Source organism: Ciconia boyciana, chromosome 6 (assembly GCF_034638445.1).
Source record: "Ciconia boyciana chromosome 6, ASM3463844v1, whole genome shotgun sequence".
NCBI lineage: Eukaryota > Metazoa > Chordata > Aves > Ciconiiformes > Ciconiidae > Ciconia > Ciconia boyciana.
Genome location: NC_132939.1, coordinates 9,644,791 through 9,667,766, shown reverse-complemented (window position 1 = coordinate 9,667,766; position 22,976 = coordinate 9,644,791). Strand labels below are relative to the sequence as shown.

Below are 22,976 nucleotides of genomic sequence, written 5' to 3'. Positions count from 1 at the left end.
TTTCAAACCTGAAAACAGTAGGCACACTGAAATAAAAGTCCCTAACGGTGTTCAGGAGAGCCCACACCTTCAGGTTCTGCACAACGGTACAGTGCCAAAGGACGTATTCAAACTACTGCTACTACTGTCTGTCACTCTTCAACGCAGTAAGAGGGATCAAGGTTAGTAGAGAGGTAACACATAAAGCCACGCTTTTTCCATTGCTGTCAGTATTTCCAAAAGATTTTGTCACCTTACCTAAAGCAGAAATAAAATTTGATAGAGGGGTTTAGCTCAAACTGCCTGTTGGTAAACCACCTGTTCAAATGCCACTGTCTTTTTTTTTTTTAAACTTCCTAAACAAATATGTATGCCATTTTTCCTTCTTATTTCCAGCCATTTTATTTTTATTTCATTGCTTAATTTTGCGTTCTCAGTCTGCTGGGCTTTTTTATAATTAGAAGTGGACCAACCCAGCTAAGAAATTTATTTAGGAGCTTCATTTTAGAATAGCTCTAGACAATATCAAATGGAGCTCCTGTAAGAATATAAACCTAGATGGCTATTTTCCTCATTGCTGCTTCAGCTTTGTTCCTTCACCTCCTAAAACTTAGTATGGAAAACAGAATGGCTGGTATGCCAGAACATCTGCATGCCCATGAAGGGATCCTACTTACATAAAGTTGATTCTTCAGCAACTCCTCTAAACTACTCAAGGGGGAGAAGGTTTATTCAAAATTATCTTTCATCCTTTTGTTATAAAAGATTTTCAGCTGGACAGAGCACACATCAGTACAGCGACACAAAACTGCTGTTCTCCCCACAGGACTTGCACATTAAGTTTCCAACAGCGCACACAAAAATAACCCAGCAAGCTCACAGAGTCTGACATGTGATGCAAAAATTTGTAAATCAGGGTCTACTGTACCAAGAGAGCACAGTTCAGGAGGTGTATAGAAGTGATTTCTACTCATTGAGAATTATCTAGCACTAAGTAACATTTGAGTGAAAAGTGTCCCCAAATGCATGAAAAAATCATAATCACTTTTCCAATAGGACCAACAAGAACTTAGTTATCGAGCAGTTACTGAGTTGCCAAGACAGCATGCTTAGATCATATTCAAATTCCTGCTGCAATAGAAATGTTACAGTAAATATGAATTCTTAGCCTTTTTTTTCAACTCTGACTTAACTGTAAAAAAATAAAGACATCTAATCCAACACCCTTCTCTTGATTTACCTTTGAATGCTACAGTCTTCAGTTCATTCAGTCTAGCTATACCCAGTAGCAACTTTCGAACATATACTTAATGAGGTATATACACACACATCTCAGCAGGTGTATGTTTGAAAGTTTATATATATACACACACACAGAGAATGAGAACTCTTCAAAGTCCTAATTTTTATCTTTTTTAGAATACAAATTCCTTACTTAAAACTGTGTTTTAAATAATATTTTGATTTTATATAACCAGTGTTTTTCTTTCACTGTAAGCAACACCACGAAGATAGCACTGGTTGCTTACTGAAAATAGCTGTGTAAGTTAAATATGGCATATATAGACCAATAAAGAAAGAAGGGAGGGAAAACAGGTGTTTACCACTTCTTTTCACATTTCTAAAGACATGGAGGAAGTGGCGTTTCCTACAGGCAAAAATCAGTACATTAGAACTGCATACTCTCTCACAGAATGCTCAGCCTTTTGCCCCCGAACAAACCAATAACTGTCATAACCTATATTATAATGTTTCCCAAAGCCACCAGTGCACGAAATTTTTCCCTCTCCCCTATGCAGAGGAACTTACTGATTTAACTATACACAAAGATGTGCAAAAGGAAAGGCAAGATTACATGCAGCATATGACCCCACTAGCTAGAGCATAATACTGACAAATGTACGTCAGGTTTTCCTCTGTTGTGTTCCCTTCCTTGTTTAATAATCCTTCTATTTGTAGAATAAACAAACTTTTAACATTCACTCTTGTTTTAATCTTTAAAACAAAAGTTTATACATCTCTTCAACTGAGTTTTAAAAACACATTTAGTCTCAAAGAGCACTTGTTGCGAAGAGCTCCCAAAATATTTCTTAAGGAAAACTCCCACGACGTCCTCGTGCAGGGCTCAGAGCTGTCATAGTCAAAGGAGTAAGTTAGCCTACAGCATCGTTTCAAAAGCCATAAAGAAAAGGTATTAAAAAAAACATTCAGAATCTCATGAAAGCAATCTATTCCTATTAGGCTGAATACCAATTAATTTCTTGAATCACAAAATAAGTTGATATTAATAGATAAGGAAAGAGGAGACAAAGAGCTTTTTTCCCCTCTTAGGAACAAAGCCTGTTCCTTCCAAAGGGCTTCACAAGTAAGATCCCAAACACCAAAATTCCCATGTTCAACAGATTCAAGTGCTGAAAAATAAAGATCTTGTGAGGACCTCCTCTACCCCTATAAATAGCTTAAATCTTCAAAAACAAGCTGTGGAAAAAACTTCTCAACTAGAACAGACAGATTTTAGACAAGCAGGCAATTCTAAATATTAAAAAAAAAAATAAAACACAGAATAATTGGAAGGAAAAGGGTAGGAAATAGCAGATGACCGAAGTTTCTAGGAAAACACAGGAAGGAAGAGGTTTACAAGGCAATGATGCACACTAACAGCTTTTCAGTCAAAGAGGCAGAAAGACATCTTACAAGAAACAAATAAAAAGCCTTCTGGAAATTGTGCAAGTTCCACCAATTGTTGTGTACCAGTACAGGCAAAGCCTGCACCATACAGGAGAGGGGGAAAAGGAGTACATTTTACTCAAACTAGTGGAATAAGGTAAAGGTTAACACATCATTTTTTGTAAACACTGACAAAGGACCAAAATAAAGTAGTAAACCACAGAGACTGGGGAAACAAGAGAGAAGAAATGTGGTTTTGTATCTACATATGAAAAAGTGAATTACTGTGGTTTCAGACAAAATTGTGCATATAGATAATTTTTATGAATACCTGATGCTAGTGATTATTCTTATCTTCCAGGAGGAGCTTAAATCCCCAGCAAAAAAATAAAGTTTCCTTGCTTCCCTTATAATAAACTTTGTATTGATTATCAGGATTGAAGTTTGCTTTCTCTCCGCGCTTTTGCATTTATATGACAACCTTCTCATTCAGACCTTGAGCCTACGCTAGCTCCTTTCTGTGGGTAGGCACTCGTTTCAGTCGATACCAGCAGGATCAGGGAAAGGTTCAGATGTCAATTCACATCCAAAGATCCTAGGGAGCCAGCCTGGAGGGATTTGGTCACACTAATAAAAGCAGCAAATATCTTTGCAATGAAGACACTCCAGCCCCACGCAAAGCACAGCTGCACCAGTTATCGCAATCGCAGCTGAAGCTGTTCTACTGCCAGTTTTCCTGCCCAGGGACTGGTTTTGCTATCTCACTGTATCATGCTTCAAGACAAGGTGAGCACAAGGTGAGGAGACCCACTTCCATCTCATGGTTCACCTTCTACCCAAGAGCCAAGTAAAACTAAAGCAAAACTCCTAAACAACCCAAAGCAAGTTTTCTCAGGTACTGGACGCCACTTGCCCCAAGGCAAGGCAACAGCCAAGCTTCAGCTTCGTGATAAAAATCTTGTCTCACTCAGCAATTTAAGTTCTCTCCAATCTCATGCCTTGGAACTTAAGTGTCCCAGTCACATAAAAACAGCTGCAGGCCAATACAGTGTAGTGATCTAAAGGCGCACAGCCTCCAGTACAGAGGAGGGTAAGAAATGCTCAGGTTGGTGGATTACAGAGAGTGGTTTCCAACAGGCATGGAAAGTGGCTGTGAGCATCTCCCACCTGCAGCCTTCCTCTTCTCTTTTCTTCTAAAAGCCTCCCACCTTCCTCTTTTAACAAGGATGTTAATGGCACAGGTATTGGGACCTGAGCTTTCTGGTCCCTACATCTTCCACCATTTATTCTGAATGGGTAATCACTGTGGCGCCGTACATATTCGGCAAGTAATGTTTATACAAACATGAAGGGATTTTCATTTGACAGTAGCCAACTTTTTACATGAAAAGCATTAATCACATTAATTTGTAATATGCTTTAAGGAGCACTAAAATAGTTTTCTAGAACTGTTAAATTATTTTAGCAAGAATGGAAAGAGACATGAGTTTAAGATTACTGATTTTAAAAATAGTTTTTTGATGGGAGTGTCACTCATAACATGCAATAATTCTCTGTACATAAGAATCCAATTAGTTTTTTAATATGGAGATAGTGGCTGTAGCTTTAATCATACTAAAAACATATGAAAATATTTCTTGTATCTGTTTTGTCTTTGGATATTTCACTGGGTCTTATTTTATTGCTGCATTTTGGAACTTGAACTTAACATTTTTCTAGGCTTCATCCTGTTATACGCAAATATTGTAAGGCACAATAGAACTGGAGAAAAGGCCATACTTCCAAAAAGGAATATTTTCTAATTTTTCCTGAAAACACAAGGTGAAAAAAGACTGTACAAACAGTTTACATAATGCTGGGACTATTAAATATGTAAAGTTAGTAACATAGGGAGAGATTTTGGAATTAAACTGATTCCAAGTCACTGAATAAGAAAAAAAATCAGAACTAAACTACTTTAATTGACTTGCTTAAAAAACACTCCAGTTATTTGGCTCTTCTTCCATTTTCAAACAAAATTGCTAAGCTAGAGATTAACCCCATTTTGTCAGAAAGTTACTCACTCTCAAAATTTAAGTGGAATATTAAGTCACTATATGAAAAAAAAAAGTGACATAAGTGAGAAAAATACAAAACTGTACAAAGATTATCCCCAAACTGCATCTAAAAACAAGACTCACACCAATTCTTGCCATCTTTCCCAACATTCACTGTACTGAAATAAAACAACTGAAGAATTAAGAAAAAGAGAGACGACCTTATAGGAAATACTATGCTATCAAACAGAGTCACAGACTAAACCCACTTTCACAATTACATGTTGTTCCTCTGCTCATCTGTCACTCAAAAGTTAGTGCCTCTGAAGAGAAACAGAGCTTCAATTCCTCTAGAAATCTGTAAAAGAGATAGATGCTCTAAATTAAAACAGTCTACAGAGGGAGGCAGGGGAAGCCAAGAACAGGTAACAGGATTTTCCAGCCTTTATGCTTCACTATAGGTTATTTCAGGTCAAATAGAGGGTGCTCACTGCCTGTAGAAGTCAGAAAAGGTAACCCATTACTAACCCATTTTATAGCGCTAGCTATTGAAAGTTGCTTTAAATATAGTTAACATTGTTATTTAAGGTATACTGCATGCTCATCAGTCACTTCTAACATGCTCAGTGCTCATCCTTGCTAATCTCTTTGTATTTGGTTTCACACACAACCCAACCAGAGTTCTGAAATACAGTTTCAGATACTTAGAGATCTCTCTCATACTTCACCCGAATAATGAATTTTTCTTCCAAGACCTGGATTGAAAAAGTAATACATATTCCCACAACATCTCCGATTTTCGGTCAAGAGATAAGCAAGTAAAAATAATATTTCAGTGACTTAGGAACAGAGACATTAACTTAGTAAAAGTTCCCCAGCATCAAGCTCAACTCTTACTTCCCTTATTTTCAAAAGGCAAGAAAATTTAATAGTTAGACCAGCTGAAAATAAGTATTTGACCAGCTCTGAGTTTACATAACCCATCTACAGGAGCTTCATCGTTTCAGTGGAGTGCTAAGGATGTTTTCTTCATCAAAGTAATCCTATGCCAAGACTTCTGAGATTCTCCTGTCACTGCACTAGAATGTCATCAGGGAATTGAAGGAAGACAGAAAACACAAAAAGGTACAAACAAGCTTTTTCGAAGTATGAAAAGGTGGATACTATTTCACAAAATTCAACAGCGAACACGTAACTGAGGAGCACTGGTATCACCGGGAGGACATCCTACTTCCATGTTTCTTCTTCCCTCGATCAAGTATCACCAGTTGATTCTCAGGCCTGCTCTATCTGATTCATACTCCTGTTAGTCAATGGAGCAGTTTACCTCAGCTGTAATGCTTCTGCATATGGAATGAAATGATTATATATTGTGTAAAGCTAAGGCTTGTCTAATAAAAAATAATAAAAAAAAGAGCATAGACGTTCTGTGCTTTTTTCCACAAAGTTCTGTGCAGAAAGCGATACTGCCTACAGTAACTATTCTGTATGTGCACAGCAGTCAGATGCCACAGTACCTTACAGACCTCACAGTGCAATAGCGAAATTTAGCTCAAATAAAAGCAGTTTTCCTTCTGTATTTAACATGCCTCTGAAACACACGTTCAGCCTCAAATGACAGCACTGTGCCCGTTACCAATGCTTTTCTCCCCACACACACGAAAGCCAACTACGAAATTCCTGTTTCAAAATGCACCGTTTTGTCAAAAGGATCTTTGTTGCTATAATCAGCATACTGGCAGAATGGAAAATACAAGAAAGAGGCTATATACTGTTAAAAAGAAAACTATTCTAAAAACAGGAAGAGTACAATCCCTTAAAATAGTACAGAGAGGTACATGCCTAAATACACAAGCTTGGGGAAGCCTGATATTCCTACACGTTTAGGTTGGGATTTTCATGACAATTAAGCATAGTTAATTCTGTTCTACCCAGGAGCTGGTAAGCTAACACTCTGCCTCTGGAAGTCCTGCTCAGCCTCCCGTCCCCTTTAAGGGACACAATTAATCCAACAGATGCTTTTTGAAAAATCACTTCCAAAACATTTGTTTTGAAGCAACTGCTGTAAATTGAAGCACACAACAAGAAAAGCAGCACACACAAATTCTAATATTTCTGCAAGTTGCATCAATTTCTCTAAGATGAGTTGAAAGCTCACTCTTCCTCCCCACACCCTGTCTTTGTCTCTGGCATCTCGTTATGCAGGAGCCAGTCTCATTTCCCTGTTTCCGTAGGTAGTTGCTTGAAAGATAGGAGGGAGGAAACATGCAAACACAAAAAACCTCAAACAAAGAAAAATCACAGGCAGCAGCAGAGACCCCAGGTCAGGGGCAGCTTCCTGAGCAATTTTTTAATGAAACTTTATGTCAGCTGATGGAATCTCTCTGATTACAAAGTGTCCTCAAACCCAGAGAGCCACACACCACCACCACAACCCAAATTAGAGCACCTAGCCAAACATATTTGTGAAAAAATAATTTTCAAGCACAAGCAATGCCACACCCTGAGCAAGCAGCAGAACTCGCACTACAACAGAAGTCCCCAGTAATAAGCACATTAAATGAAAACTCTAATTCCTGTTTTACATGATTATAAACATCATCTCACCGTGCATTACCATAAATGGTTTGCACCAGCATAGATAAAGCAGTCACCACTGTTGTATCAGTATCAGTTTTTTCCCAGTAAGTCCATGTTAACACGTTGCTCTATTTATTTGCGATCTCACCGTGCCACTTCGTAATACAGTCTTGACCTATTTTCCAGATGCTTAGTTAATCTCTTTGCTGGCTGCCATGCTTATTAGACAGTTACTGTGTGAATTTTAAAACTTAGCTTATAGAAACCTTTAGCAAATTAACTCTGTTACGGAATTATTGTTATGTCAGAAAGTAAGTCCTCAGCTCCAGCCAAGCTTTTCTACTTTGTGTGAAATCAATCAGAGCATAAAGTTTTTGCAAATGATGTAATGGGAGGTAATACTGGGGTGAAAAAAATAATCACGGAAATATGCATTGTTATCAACAACCGCGGCTTTACTTAATATAATTGTCTCTCACGTTAATAACACGTTTTCCCACAGTTTAAAGATTCTAAAGTAACTGAAATAAACAAGGTTATACGCAAGCAGGAAAATGCAAAAACATCAGAGAGCCACTTAGTTTCTGGGAAGGCAAGCCTGGGAGTCTCAAAACAACTTACCAAGTTAACAAAAAAGGAAACCATCACAGTTTCTGGCACTGACATTTTAAGTCAGACGCAACAGTTAGTAACAAAAGTGTAGCCTTAAAAGAAAGATATTTATATATATGTAAGCACACAGTACCGACAATTGAGGGCTTCGTGTAAATAAAAAAAAGAAAAAAGAAAATCAATATTTCCTACAGCGCTAAACACATGCAAATGCCTCTGCCAGTTTTATAGTTGATGCCACGATGAATCAAGAACCAGAACAAACCCAGCACAATCCCTGCTGCAATCATTACGTTAGAGCCATCAGCAATAACCCCCTCTGTTTTTCCAGAGCTAGTTCTTGGGAACTGACCAAATTTTAAAGCGCCTACTTCCTTTCCAGTTGTTTTTATTTATACCGGCCCCTCAGCACCATTTGCTCCTCCCGCCCCAGCGCCAACTTTCCCCACAGCGCAGGGGCGGGGGTCCCGCGGGTCCCTTCTCAGGGGTCGGGGGGGGGCGGGCGAGGGACGGCGGTCGGGTCCCGCCGGGGCTACGAGGAGCCACCGAGGCGACGGCAGCCGAGAGCAGGGCCCGTAACGGGAGGAGCCGCCGCCGCCGCCGCGCCCGGGCGCCGCCCGCGGGACCCCCCGCACGGCGCGGGGGAAGCAGCCGCCGCCGGCCGGGCGGCCCGAGCGCACCATACAAGGAGGCGGCCGCGGCGCGCCCGGGAGGGGAGTGGGGCACCGCCGGAGCCCGCCTGGCCCCGCCACCGCCCCGCGGCCGGTAACGGGCGGGGCGGGCGACAACGCCTCCCCCCGCCGGGCGGCGGCAGCCCCGCCGGCAGCCCGGGCCGCGCCGGCAGGCTCGGGCACTTCCCCGCGCCGGGGAAGGGGAAACTCCGGGGACGCGGCGGAGCGGGCGCCGTCGAGGGCGACGGGAAGGAGAAACGGCGCCGCCCGCTCCCCGCCGCCGGGCTCCGGCAAGGGCAGCAGCGCGCCGCGCCTGCAGGGCGGACAGCAGCCGCCGCCGCGCCACGGGGCAGGGGGGTAAAGTCAGCCCCGGCCCCTCGCCTCGGAGCCCCCCGCGGAAAGGAGGCGAAAGCCGCCGGCGGGTAGAGGCAGCGCCCCTCTCCGTCCGCCGGGGACGGCCCCGCTCCTCTCCCGGCCGCTCACCTTCACGGATCGGGCCGCGCTGGCGTCCGAGCTGGAGCTGCCGCCGCCGCCCTGGGCATGTTCCGGGAGCGCCACGGGGAAGCGCCGCTCCGGCCGGGCTCAGCCCCTCACCCCCGCCGCTCCTGCCGCCGCCGGCTCGGCCGCTGCCATCTTGTCCTGGCGGCTAGGAGGGAAGAGCCCCAGCTCAGCCCGCTCGGCAGCCCGGGCCTCCGCCTCATCTTCCCGGGGAGGGACCCAGCCCGCCCCCGGCCGCCTCCTCCTCCTCCTCCTCCACCGCCTCCGCCTCCTCCCGCCTCCGCCGCTGCCCTGCCCGCGGCGGCCTAGCGGCGCCCGCCGCCGCCCATCGCCCCGGAGCGGCGGGACGAGGCCCCGCCGAGCGCTGCGGAGGGGGCCTGCGGGCCGCGCCGCACTGAGGCCCCGCTCCGGCGTGCCCCGGCCCCGCGCCCAACCAGCGGGGCCCAGCCTGCGGAGCCCTCCCGCCGCCCGCCCGCTCGGCTCCGCCGCCCGGCCCGGCCCCGCGCCTCGGCGGTAGCGGCAGCGCCCCCGCCCGGCCCCGCCGTGCGACGCCCGCCGCAGACCGGGAGCCGCCCCGCGCCGCCGCCCTCCGCTGCCTCCCCCCGGCGCTGCGAGGGCTCCCCTCCCCGAGCGCGGCGAGCCCGCAGCCGCCCCGAGCCCTCTCTCAGCCCCTAAGCGCATAAACAAAACTCCCCCGCCGGCCACAGCCCCCCGGCCCAGACGAAGCTGGGCGCCGGCGCTCTAAGTACCGCCCGGCGCTTACCCCGCCCTACCGCAGGCGAGGCAGGTGTGCGGCCGTCATCTCCCCTAGCAGGAGCTCAGCGGCGGAGCCGAGGCACGACCCTCTCTCTGCCTCTTCACCGGCAGCTGACGGTCCCCCCGGGAAGCCGTGTGAGGACAACGTAAGATGCTCCTACCGCTAACTCTCCTCTGTCCACCCCGGTCTGTCACTACCTGGAGGAAGGCAACCTCCTGCTTTCGGAGAGCTCCCTGAGGAGCACCTGCAAAACCTCTAACAGCCCTCCACTGACGGCAATCCTAATCATCAAACACCAACTGGTGAGCTCTTCTTCCCCATCTCATTAGCTGCCAACTCCCATAACAGTCACAGATACGTAACATGTACAATGAGGAAACTGGCGTCAGGGAAAAGATCTGACGCTCAAGACCTGTGGCTTAGAAGATGACAATGTGAGAATGAACGCGTGAACTCCAAATTCGTTTAAATGAGTGCCCTTGCTTTATACGATGAAGAGCCTCCCTTGCCCAGCCCTGAAAAACAACTGTGAAGCACCAACCTTCTAGAGCCGGTCTGCCATCTCTCCCTGGCAAGCAGTCCCTGCCACGTTAGCCAGACACCATCAAACGCATCACTTGCTATACAAGTAACAGGACAGAGCAAACGTAATGACCATTTTGTGCCCCACGTTACAGTTCAGCATTTTGCCTTGCTCAACTCTTGACAAAATAACAGGATACGCCCTCAGTAACAACATGCCCCTAATAGCATACATCACTTAAATATTAGTGGTTGGTTTGTAGGACTGGTCAACTGCAAACAGCATTCTTGACCCTAAATAGTATTCAGCTGATGTGGGGTGAAAAAGGAATTACTGTTTGCCTATAAAGTAGTTAGCCCCAAGATAAATCCTTGGCTACAGCTACAACTGGACATCATGTGCTTCTCCACCTCTTGCCAAAAATAGCCAACAATTTCTTTATTTACTTGCACAACTACATGTACTCCCCTATTTTTCTCTCACTACTTGTTCCAGTATTTTCAATGCGTGTCTGCTTGATCTTAACCTTTATTTAGGTCCAATCCTTGTAATAAAGATTGTTAGGCTGCTAAGTCAGAACTTGAATAATTAATTGGAGAAGACAGAGTTATTGTACGGAAGTACAAAGACCTAACACTGCAGTTACTGCAGTAACACCACCAATACTCAGGCTTGTCAGTGAAGAGGCATATAATTTAGGGGTGGGGAAAAATAGGTGCGTGTCAATGTTAGTAAATTACAGCTCTCAAGAGCCGCTCATCACCTCTTTTGCTTACTAATTTTATAAATATTAATCAAGCTTCTCTTCACACATCTCCTAAAAAATAATGTCCTACAGAATTATTCAGATACACATTTTATTAACTTATAATCCCTTTTAAAATACTTTAAATGTTGATAAACATTCCTGTTGATTACTTAACCATACAAACTGTAAAATTACTTCACAAAATAAAGCGTTGTGTACATGTGGATTCAATCTGTAAGTCTACTTGATCTTCAAACATAAATTGGTATATGTCACCCCAAATTAAACGCTTGTGATCTACTGAAAAAAAAATCCTCCTTCTCAGCTACTAACTAGTCTCGACTTTTTTTTTACAGCTGTTTTTTAGGAACTATTTCTTGCAATTTTCTTATTTTTCACCATGCAACTTCTTATAGTTTGATAACCAAAATGATCCAAATATGGTTGTAAACGTGAATTATTACATTCTAAAAATAGACAAAGTTATGAATCCAATGCTCTACTGACAGACTGCACAATTTTCATCAACTTTCAGAACTAGATTTTAATTTAGGTTTAGAAAAGAAGGGGGTCATTTTGGGCCAATTAACCCCTCCTGTTATACTGGTCTCTCTTTGGAGTTTTGAGTCGGTCAAGTTTGCTAAATACCAGAGCCTCCCAAAACCTCTCACCGCTGTCAGTTTTGTCCTCATGTTCCAGTTTTTGTCCATTAGATCAAGCTAGACTTCCACTTAGCCTGCAACAGGAGGATCATCAGCATGTAACCAAACTCTCAAATCTCTTCAAAACTCCTTCAGTTGCTTTTGTGGAGCATAGCATCTCTCTGAAGATCTAATATTTGTCCTTACTTGGGAGCAGTCTCAATTAAAGGCTTCCTTGTGCTCAGTGCAAATTTCATCATGCTTAGGACTAAAGCGCACAAATGACATGTGCCATTGCAAGCTGAAGCGCTGAATCTCCTCCTTCAGTCGACTTACTCGTAAGGCTTACTTTGGCCACAGAAGAGTTTTTAACTGCCCACAACGTGCAGTAAGTCTACATAAGATATATCAGCGACTTTTAAACACTCTGATGAACATTTCTATCAGAGGTTAAATACAACTGTGTCTGAGAAGCCCTCGCATGATTTTTTTGTCATCTGAAAAACAGTAAACACTGCCTTGTCCTAATTTTCTCTTGGCAGGTACAGTTGTGCTGGTAGGTGACTGAGGGGTTAACATGGAAACTCCTGTTACACCTGTAAGTAATGTGGACTACTGATACCATTTGGAGGGGAGTGTTTTGTTTCAAAGTACTTAAGTAACTCAGTGGAAGGAGGCCCATGTCATTTAGATTCATTTATAAACTTCAGTGTTGAAACACACACCTCCATGGGCTCTTTGTTCCTCCTTGTTTCTACACCTTTGCAGAGGGTACGCAGTAGTTAGGTATGAGTTCTCAGAGTGGAAAGAAGAAACAGAAGTTACAGAAGAAGATATTTCCAGTAGACGTAATCTATTATGCAGCAAAAAGAGATGATCTGAGGACAAACGCAGGATAGAAGCTTTTGGCAGCACACCTACCAGTGACATTTTGTGCTATTTTTGTTATCAAAATCCCAAGGGTAGATTTGGAATCTCATTGTTTTACTCATCAAACTCCTATAACCTATATCATCAAAACACTTTTTATGGCCAGCATGAGTTGTTTATATCAGCTTGAGTTGTTTATATCAGCTGTATTCTCAATTCTTGAACAAACTTGAGTCCCGAACAAGGCTGTGCTATTAGAGCTGCCAAGAGGAGCAAAACCACAAAGATAAGGATGGGAGAAGGCAAGACCATAGGCTGTAATTCCATCCACCAGGCCCTTCACTCAGTCGCTAAAAACATAGGATGCAATTGCATGAAACAGTAAGCCACACTCACAGTTCATCGCTGTGAAAAGGCAGAGAACTGGTCTCTTAAAATTTTCTTGATCTGCTATCCACACATCCAGTTAAATTCTCCTGGTGATAACTCTCCATTGCCGGCATTGAGCCCCCCATTTAGCAGATTCGCCCAGCAAAAAAGGGTTTTCTTGAGTTGCATCAGCTCAGGAAAACACTCAATGAATGGCAGAGCTAACACAAAGAGGAAGGCAGAGTTTTTCCTTGTCAGCTAGTAGGCAAAGCTGTGCAGACTTCAGTTTAGTTTTCTTGGTAGAAATTATGAAATCCAAACAACGCAGAAGTGTGCTGGTTGGCAAGGCGTTGTTGTGACCGCGGAAGGTATCCAGGCTGTAGTCATCTAACCTGAAGAGTACAAGCAGCAAGTACAGATCAACACAAGGAGGGTGGAATAGGGGAAGGTTCCACTTAAATTTATTTTTTTTCTTTTAAACTTTCAGGCCATAGTCTTTAGTCTTTCCCGCAGTATTTAGCAATATCTGTTAAGCAGGGAATTAATTCATGGTAGGATTTCAAATTATAGTATTACTTTACGGTTTTTCACATTGGCTGAAATATTTTATATTTATAATATTTATCCTCCCGAAACAGAGGTAAGACTGGACAAAGTTAACTATTTTTTATCCTCGTAATTCCTCATCTAAAGTTTTTTTTTAAACTGATGTAACTGTCACTGAATTATGACTTGTATTATGAGAAACAAGCATTCAATGTGATGCATTTGGATTAAAACTTTTCAAGATCCAAATTCCTGCTGAAACCTGCAAAGGGATCAGAGTTATACTGATAAAAAGTGCTTTTTTAAAACATAAAAATTTAAATTTACACTTTCCACTGATTACCATCATATTCAGATAAACATAGTTCAAGGTTCCCCAGATCCCCTCCCCAGAGATTTGTTTGCTAGACGTATCCAAAATCCAACCTTCTGTTGCTGGGTGTAAATGGAAAATGACTTTCAAATTTAAAGCAAACATACACTTTGCTCTCTTTGCAACAACTGGAAGGTCAGCTGAGAAGCACTGTATTTCCTCAGTTAAAAAACTCACACAGGTTTCTCCATGCGGTTTACAGTATTTAAGTCATTTGCAAAAAATAAGCACAGATATTCAAACACAAATTTCAGCTTTTACTTCCACTTCATTTTGTTGCATCAAAATAGTACTTTCTGTACTAAAACAGCTTTAATACAGGACTAAAAAAAAGGGGGGGTGGGGGGGTGGGGGGAGGCATTTTGTTTATTGCTTGCTGTCTAACTTGCAACTTAAACAGCCTGGCTCCTCCATAAGATTTAAAAGCTGCCAAGGACAGAAGACACCTTCCGTGGGCTAGTGGTGGTTTCTGGGGCTTTGTGCAAGGGGCATGCTCGTGCCGATGTTCATATCATGAAGACATCACCATTCCTTGTGGATCTCCTAAGGTACATGTGAGGAGCGATCCACTTCTGTGGCTCTTCCAAAGAAGAAAACCAGACCGAAAACTTTCTTCCGCTTGCCTGTCTTTTTGCTTGTTTCTTCCTCAGCCCTTAAAACCCAGCTCTAAGGAACCTCACACACCATGCTCACATTGCTATTTCAAATTCTACCAAGTGTTAATGGTAGCTCTTAGGAAATTAACTTGTCTTGCATTCAAAGATAATGACAGGGTGACTAAAATGCTAAGTCTTAGGAAATGTAAAAGGAATCTTTAAAATCTTTTTGGTTATCATGTAGATAAAAGCTGGCTGACTTGAGACGAACTGCCTCTTCTCGCTTTGTAATGAATGCTTTCCTTCAGAAAAATAATGAACAACCAATTTTGTGCAAGGACTTACAGCTCTCCAAAAAAATTTTAAGTGCTCACCAAAGAAAAAAACAGCCTTGAAGAATTGTTAGGTTATGTTTCTTCATTGAAAAATTAAAACAAACTGCAGGAAACCTCTGATGTTTCCTCCAATGCAACCCAACAGACGCATATTTGAAGAGTTGGTGCTGAGGACCTGCTATCCATACTAAATGAATACCAACATCCACTGATGGTTAGACCACATCTTCTGGTTTAGTTTCACCCAAAAAGAATAAAATTTGCTCATTCCAAGGTTGCTCCACGATGCAACCAAAGCATCGTAAATTAGGATTCACAGAGGATCTCTTCAGAAATGCACACCTCATCCAAACGAAAACACTAATCCCCTTATTTTTCACACCACAGGAAGTATGACTACACTATAGAAGGGTAACATTTATGTATCAAGCATCAGAAAAAGCACAGAAATGGAAAAATATCAAGGGTTTATCTTGATGTTACATAAATAATTACTACTTCAATTTAGAATTTGCAGAACTTTTTTTTTTTTTTTTAATAATTGTTTGTTTTCAACCTTATTGTTCTTTTAAGTGTCACAGTTGTTAAAACAACCAACTGGGACAACTGTATTTAAAAAAAATGGCACCCTGCCAATTGTCACAGTTTATTTTGTTCAGGGATACTGTGAAATGCTTATTTCTCTGCTTGTGGTCATATTACATCAATAGATGTAGATTTGACAGATGCCTCATCATTGTGTCTTAAACTATGCTAAATTCTTGTTCATATTTACAGAGGACCATAAAGAGTTAGAGTAATGCAATATTCTACAGGGTAGTTTGAACGTCTTTACTGGATCATGTAAATGATAATGTAGCGTGGTATTGTATTTTTCAGTCTATATTTTCATTTTCAGTCTGTTTTTCCTCTTTGTAAAAGCCACAGCAGTAGATCATTCCTCATGCATACACCTTAGGAGATCCACAAGGAAAGGGTATATCTTCATGAAGTGTATTATGATAATATAAATTTGTAGTTTGTCACTGTAAATTTTCTTGCAAGAGTCTTTCTAACCAGCTATTTTCATGTAGTTATTAGCCTTTGTGGTGTCTGAGTGTCTTTCACAGAAGTATATTAAATATTCACATTTTTCTTCTCTGTCTCCAGCAGGAAAATAATTTGAAGTGATTATTAGGATTAACAAATGTTAAATGTGTACAAAAATCCAGTGTGTTTCTATTTTTGAGGCACTTGGCAAGGACAAATAAAATCTTTTACAATATCAGAATACTACATAACAAAACTGTGAGAATCTGATATAATCTGAGAAAGATAACGTCCAAGACAATCAATGAAAAATAAGAATTGTAACACAGAATCACACTGACAGATTTAAAAAAAAAAAAGAAAATGCAGCTTTAAAACTGCTGGCATTAAAAGCTACACTTAATTTTGGAGCCAAGTAGTAAAAATAATCCGTTACCAAATTAATGATATCAAAACACTGGATAAAAGCATTTTTACTTAACATAAAAAGTTAAAAACACATTGAAACACTTTTTCTATGGAGGAGAAAAATTATGTTTTAAAACAAAAAAACTTATTTCAAACTAAAATTCCAATGACATAGTGCTAATTTGTAAAATCCTTAATAGAAAATATTGTAATTTTTACTGTTGTTTTGAAATGAGCATCATTTCTGCACCCTACACTTGAGAATATTCATAGTGCACCATCCACTAATATTACCAACCATTTCATTTTTACAGTTGAGTAATCACTTCTTTTTTTAGTGACTGATACATTGCAAGATCAAGGGTTGCAGACAGATGAACACTACAACTGTTCCAGCTGACCTCACTTTCCAAAATGCATCATTCCTACAAATAAACGTCATTAAACATAAGTGGGCAGTCAAATTACAGAATTAAAACATAATCCTGCGTTACTCAAGTGAATAGTGGCTTATTAGCAGGTCTACTGACTCCAGGAAAACTATTTACTTGAATAAAGATTTCTGGGGTTGTGCTTTTGGGTCATATTCTAAAGCCTTTTAAAGTAAATAGTCTGATTAACTGACTCCTAGTTCAGGCTGATGTTTTATTGTGGCAAGGAGTAGTTGTTTTATCTTAATGGAGAATATATCACTCTCCCCCACAAACCACAGCAGACAGGAGTGAAGCCCACTTTAACTCTGGCAGGCACTGAATCGCATCCAAGCCTATTTTAGAATTAAATGGAAGAAGACCTCGTTACCTGGGTCCCTCCAACCTCACCATGAAAGCACTTGAGGACTGAGCCAGGGCTTTGCTATCAGCAGCTACTGTCGAACCACATTAAAAACAAAAAACAAACCAAACAAAAAAACCTTTTTGTTGTACTGGTGTAAGGTCCTGTTACTAATCCGTCTGTGGCACAAACCCTTCCTGAGAAGCAGTTTTACCCGAGTTAGTTTTCACGTGGCTTGCAAACGTTCACCTACGCCCTCCCCTAATAGTTTAATACATCAGGAACTTATCCATATGTTTTCCTACTTTTTAAAAGCAGGTATCTTAAAGTCTTCCTTATTTCCCCCCATGAGACATTATTAATGAAATACCAGTTAAAAATATCTTCTAAAGATTTAAATTACACATTAGAGACTCTCCTCCTAGAATGAACAACAGAAAGGGCATGCTTTAATTACATGAGTTATGAAAACAGATCAAACCCTTATAAGGAAAAAAACATTTCCTTCTTTAGCAAAGAACATATTTTCCTATAAATGTGTTTATTCTGAGATACAAATAGTCTAATGAAAATTTTCCAAACATTAAAAAACTTGTGCTTATTTTTTCTTATTTTTCTGTTCCAAACCAGTAACAGTCCAAATCTGTTCCAAATGAAAACGTGAACATTCAGCAGTAGTTTAATGAATCATTTTGACCAAGTGAAATACACCATGTCCACTCCTAGTAATGAGACACTTGGCAGAAAGTATCACATCACAAGAACAATAGCAGCAGACCGTCATTATGGTCCACAAAATACTGTAACCTCTGAGCAATCTCTCTTCAAACAATGGAGGGGAAGATAAGGTAACATTTCTACTTAGCTAACCGCATGTGCAGTTGGTGGTGGCGGTGCTTTAGCCTGTCACGTTTTAAGTTTATAAACATTTTGATCATAGGAAAAGGTTTATAAATATTTTCATTTGCTCTTTTTTTTTTAAACATACTGTTGTTACTAAGACTTCAAGCTTATGTTGTTTTCTGACTTAGATTACAGAGACTTTTGATTAAACGGTTTGATTAAAATACACTAAAATATCATCACAGCATCAGTTTTTGAAGATTACATGTCTACCCATGTAACATTTTAATTAGATTTGGGGTGAAGGCAGACAAGAAATTGGTTTCGTTTTGTGGCTTTATTATCTTTTGATATAATTACCACTCTCTGTTATTGGAACAGAGAGTACAACCCTACACATATATGATATGATGTTTAAAAGAAGATGACAGAGCAGCAGTGGAAAGAAAGATGGCAAATCTTTAAATAAAAACTTGGTCATAGACATGATGTCATGCTCAACACTAAAACAAATGGTGATGAGATAAAACAGGTGAGAAAATGAAGGGACAAAGACTGCAATGCAAAGCATCAAACATTACTGCTACAGCAGGAAGACTGAGCTTTGCTAGATCATGATGAGATTTTACTGAATGTGTACATGCAAAAGTTTTAACATTATCTTCAGAGTTTTGCAACAACAATGAAATGATCCTGCTGTAGCTTCTCTTGGAGGGGATCACAAGTAATGGAAGAATTGCCACAGGACACAGAGGCACAAGAAAAGGCCTACAGCATCAGTCTCGGATGCTATTTAAAACAGACTGAAAGTCTCAAGAAAACAGAAAATTGGAGATCCTTCTACAAATATGTTATTTTTGTCAACACTGTACTTGTGACTTAGAAAACACAATTTCTACATTTCTAATACATGCGCTGAACCTCAAGACCATTTTCAGATTTTTAATTTTTTTTTTAAATACAAACTGCATCTCTTTTAGAGTAAGACAATGAACTGGCATGTGTTACATAAAGAGTACATCTGCCAGGGATTAAAGTACTTTCATTCATACACCTTGTGCCATATTTTAAAAAGGAAAAGGTATACAGCTATTCTAGACAAATACAATTTAATAAGTGTAAATTAATTTATCCTTTTCCTACTTCAATGACAAAAAGCACCTTTGTAGACGTAATTATTTTTCTATATGCATTTTGTAAAATAATTTTAAAATAAAAAATACAAATCTGAGAGTAGCGAAATCTTTTAATTAAAAATATGCTTTGTCACTCAATTGAATTTATTATTCAATTTCATAAATGTTAAACACTGTCATCTATAGTTGTTATTCTGGATAATATCTCAAAATGTGTTAGAAGTGTATCTTGGGAGGAAATATATCACCTATCACTCATGTTTCACAAAAATACCTAAAAGCAGCTCAAGGTCATAGCTAAAAGGGCGAGTGTTAGGGCACAGACTGAAATACCCCAAAATTAAGGCATGAAAAAAGCAGAAAAAAGCACTACTTAATCAACAGGTATGTTTCAATACCTGTTGTGCTTCAACAATACCTGTTGAAGCACTACTTAATCAACAGGTACTTTTCAACCAACCTGTCTATAGAGTGAAGAGAACACTGTTTCATTCATTGAACGTGTTTTAAGGTATTTATTTCTGAGCCTTAAGTACTTAGTGTACACATGTATAGGCAGTTTTATACCTGTTTTTTAAGCAGAGATTACAAAACAGGGAAAGGACATGCACAGGTCTTGGGAAGCGGTATCCCAGACCGTGGAAGTGGAGTCATTACTTGGAGAGAAATCCTGTGGGTTTGCCCACGGACAGAGGTCCCAGGCAGAGGGAAGGTCTGTGCTCAGCACAGTCTCCATGGCAACAGCGGTGGGCATCACACACAGGGTACCACATCCTACACTACAGTCAGCATGCAAAAAAGCCGTCCTGTTACTAGTTTTGCTCTCCTCCCTATACCTCGTCGAGTTTCCTTTTATACACAGTTTTCCTCTTTGTAGTTGTTAATCACATAGTATGGTTATTAACACCACCAGCACTATTAGCCATTAATCATAATATATGCAGGAACAGGCTGGGGGGATCAGCAGCATCAGGGCTGGGCATAAACTTTCTAACATCTGACTGTAGAAAGGAAGCTAATGGACAGTTATGCACAACACAAGCAATGCTGGGTAAATGAATTCCTGGTGCAAATCCATTATGGTCAGTAAAATTATTTCTAGGATGAATATGGCTCCGGATGCTTATTGATTACTGAAGAAAATTTGCACACTGAATATTTTATTTATCAAGTTTCTTACGTATACAGCTATTAAGATCAATGCTGGAATAATAGTAAAAGTTCCATTTTCATTCAAATATCTCCTGGTGCTTTGTATGTTATAACTACTACATAAAACTCAATCAAAATCACATAATGCTTAAATTAAATTATTAATTAACATGAGTTAGTGGAAATACACAGAATATTAGTGTTAATTTTAATAGACATAGAGACAGTAATATGAGCAGAGTAGCTCAAATTATGGACCAGAATTTCATGGTCAGGAGTCACCTAAATTATAAAACAAAATGATGATTTCTGAATTAAATCTTACAGAGCTTGCTATCTAAGTATCAGACAAGAGACAACAGATGGATTCAGATAGAAAAAGGGGGTATACAAGGAAAAAGGAGACAATGTTGGCCAGCACTATAGGCAGAGTCGTATCAGTGCACCAGCTGCCCGCCAGCCTCCGGAGTCCTTATTTCCTGAAGGAAGAAAGTTTGCCAGTGCCAATGTTATTCATTATTGTAGGGCTGCCAACATTTTCCCTCTCCTGAAAGACAAAAATGTGTATACCATGTAAAGCCCAAGCAATATAATACCAGTCTCACTGAACTCTTCAAAAAGTACATCACTGAAATGAGTGGGATCAAGATTTTACTCTGATATTTTCCCATTTCTTCAAGTGCTGATTACATGCGTATCAACATACCCTCAAAAGCCAGTAACATGGAGATCAAAATCTACTGAGAAAAGTTAAAAAACAACCAACCAACCAAACACAAAAACCCAAACATCACAAAAACCCAAACTGGATTGTTAGTGTGGTTCCACTCATCAATACGTGCCATATAAATACGAAAATCATCTTTTTGTAGTCTGGCATGATGACAGCTATTTACTTGTGAATTTAAAAGCAGTATAAATATTTTTGTTTTAACACATGAAATGTAACTATCAGTCATCAAACATTCTTTACCATTTAAATGCATTTCTTTAGCAGATGCAAATTCATGTATTATACTAGAAACTAATAACTGTTTCACAGCAGGGTATGAGTAGCTCTTCATTCATTTTTTTATTAAATAGTTGTATCTATTACATGTGTGAAAGATTGCTTTAGCTGCTTATATAAGGCTTTTAAGCCAGAATAGCATTCCACTCAGCAGATTATACTGAAAAGCACTAGTGTAATTCAATAATTACTCCTTTAACTTTTTCATGTTTCAATTCCAAGCTCAAAATATTACCTTTAATTAAAAATACAATAGGAAATTGCTTAGTCTTTAACAGTGTACTTCTTAGTATAAGGCACTTAAAAGTAATTTAATCACTGTCTGTAGCCTTTGCACTAAGTGGTGCTTACAAATGAGCTGGTTAACTCATGTCCCTTAACTGATTTGCTTTATATACCCAAGAAAAAAAATCAGCTCCTAGCTGTATTTCTGATCAGCGATGGAGTATCTTGATTGCAGCAATCTGGTCAGTTATCCTTTTCCCCTTTCATTTCAGTAAGCGTATCTTTCAACAGTAGCCTCAGAAATGCCTTCTGGTCTAGCAGACTCAATTCTGTCACTTCTAGCATCAACTGCGTTTACATTATTTACAATGATTTTATATTGCCTTTTGTACCTTATTACCCTCACTAAGTGACTGTGGAATCAAACTTACGCATTAAAACATCTTTGGCAAAGCTCCTTTCTGAATAATACTTTTCATTTAGTTTCTTTCCAGAGTATAATTTTTAAAGCTTGACATTTATTAGACAAACAATAATGAAGTTGTGAGGCTTCCAAAGTGATTTATTTTTGAGACCTCTTTCTAACCTTTTAATTTAAATCTTAATTTGGAATTAGTTTAACATGAGAAAGTGAAATCTATTTTTCACTCTAATCCTAAATCAATATTAGCTCAGATAATTATTTTATCTGAGCTAGAGAGCATATATTTTACCATTAAAAGTAATCTGTGGCAGGGAATATATCTAATGCTGCTTAAAAATAATTCATTTCAGTGCACAGAAAACTCACAATGTCCTATTTCCACAAATCACAATAAGTAGTCCACTTTTTTTTTCCAGACACTTTAAAATAGTTTTGTCTCTCTGTAGTCCTCCTCTGGTCTTACTTAGTTGATGCTAATGGGTACCTAGAAATGAGGTAGTTAACACATCCCCTATAAGGTTTGCTTTAGACATCTGTAGAAAGATTCTTCTACTTAAGACGCATCAAGACAGCCCTCAGAAGCGATTGAGCTGAAGTATATTGGGAAAAAACATTATTTAAATGGAACAATTTGATTACATTGCAACATGTTGACATTATTTATTACAAATATCTACAAAATCACTAAACTTTCATGAATCCTTCCCATTTAGTTGAATCAGTCTTTCTTAGTAGAAAACCAGGTTTAATCAGTATTTCCCAGAAAAGAATGGTAAACATTGCAAAACTTGCTGAACCTAATCTAGGTGCTAATCAAAATAAAAACTCTCCTAATATTTTATTCTGTAAGAGAACCTTACAAATATAATCGCATCCCTGGCATTGGGAATGTGCTAGTATTGCAAATTGTGTGGTTTGGTTTATGGTTTTGTTTTGTTTTTTTTAAAAAAAAGCTCTTCCCTCTTCCATTGACAGTCACTCCCCTATTATTAAAGCTATTGAAATGAGTTTGTCTCACGAGGCCAACTGGTACATCCCACCCCACAGCAGGGAGTGCTGACTGACAATGCCTCAATACCAGTTTCTGACCAAGCAGTGGCTCAGGAAAATTGTGGTTTCTGCCAATCATGTATCCATCATGTTGCTCAGTTATCTGAAATGCTTCTTAGCAGGCT

The 22,976-nt window shown here is 40.2% G+C and overlaps 1 protein-coding gene across 2 annotated transcripts in view; it reads right to left on the bottom strand.

Moving 5' to 3' along the window:
- The window catches only part of HIPK3 (homeodomain interacting protein kinase 3), a 116,701-nt gene that overhangs the window by 70,751 nt on the left and 22,974 nt on the right, over positions 1-22,976 (bottom strand). Inside the window, exon 1 of one of the 2 annotated variants that reach the window (XM_072864123.1) lies at positions 9,029-9,264. The exons of the other annotated variant lie outside the window; for it this stretch is intronic. The gene's annotated coding sequence lies outside the window, so the exon portion shown is untranslated. Of the gene's footprint in view, positions 1-9,028; positions 9,265-22,976 lie in introns of those variants that run through there. 2 annotated transcript variants of the gene reach the window in all.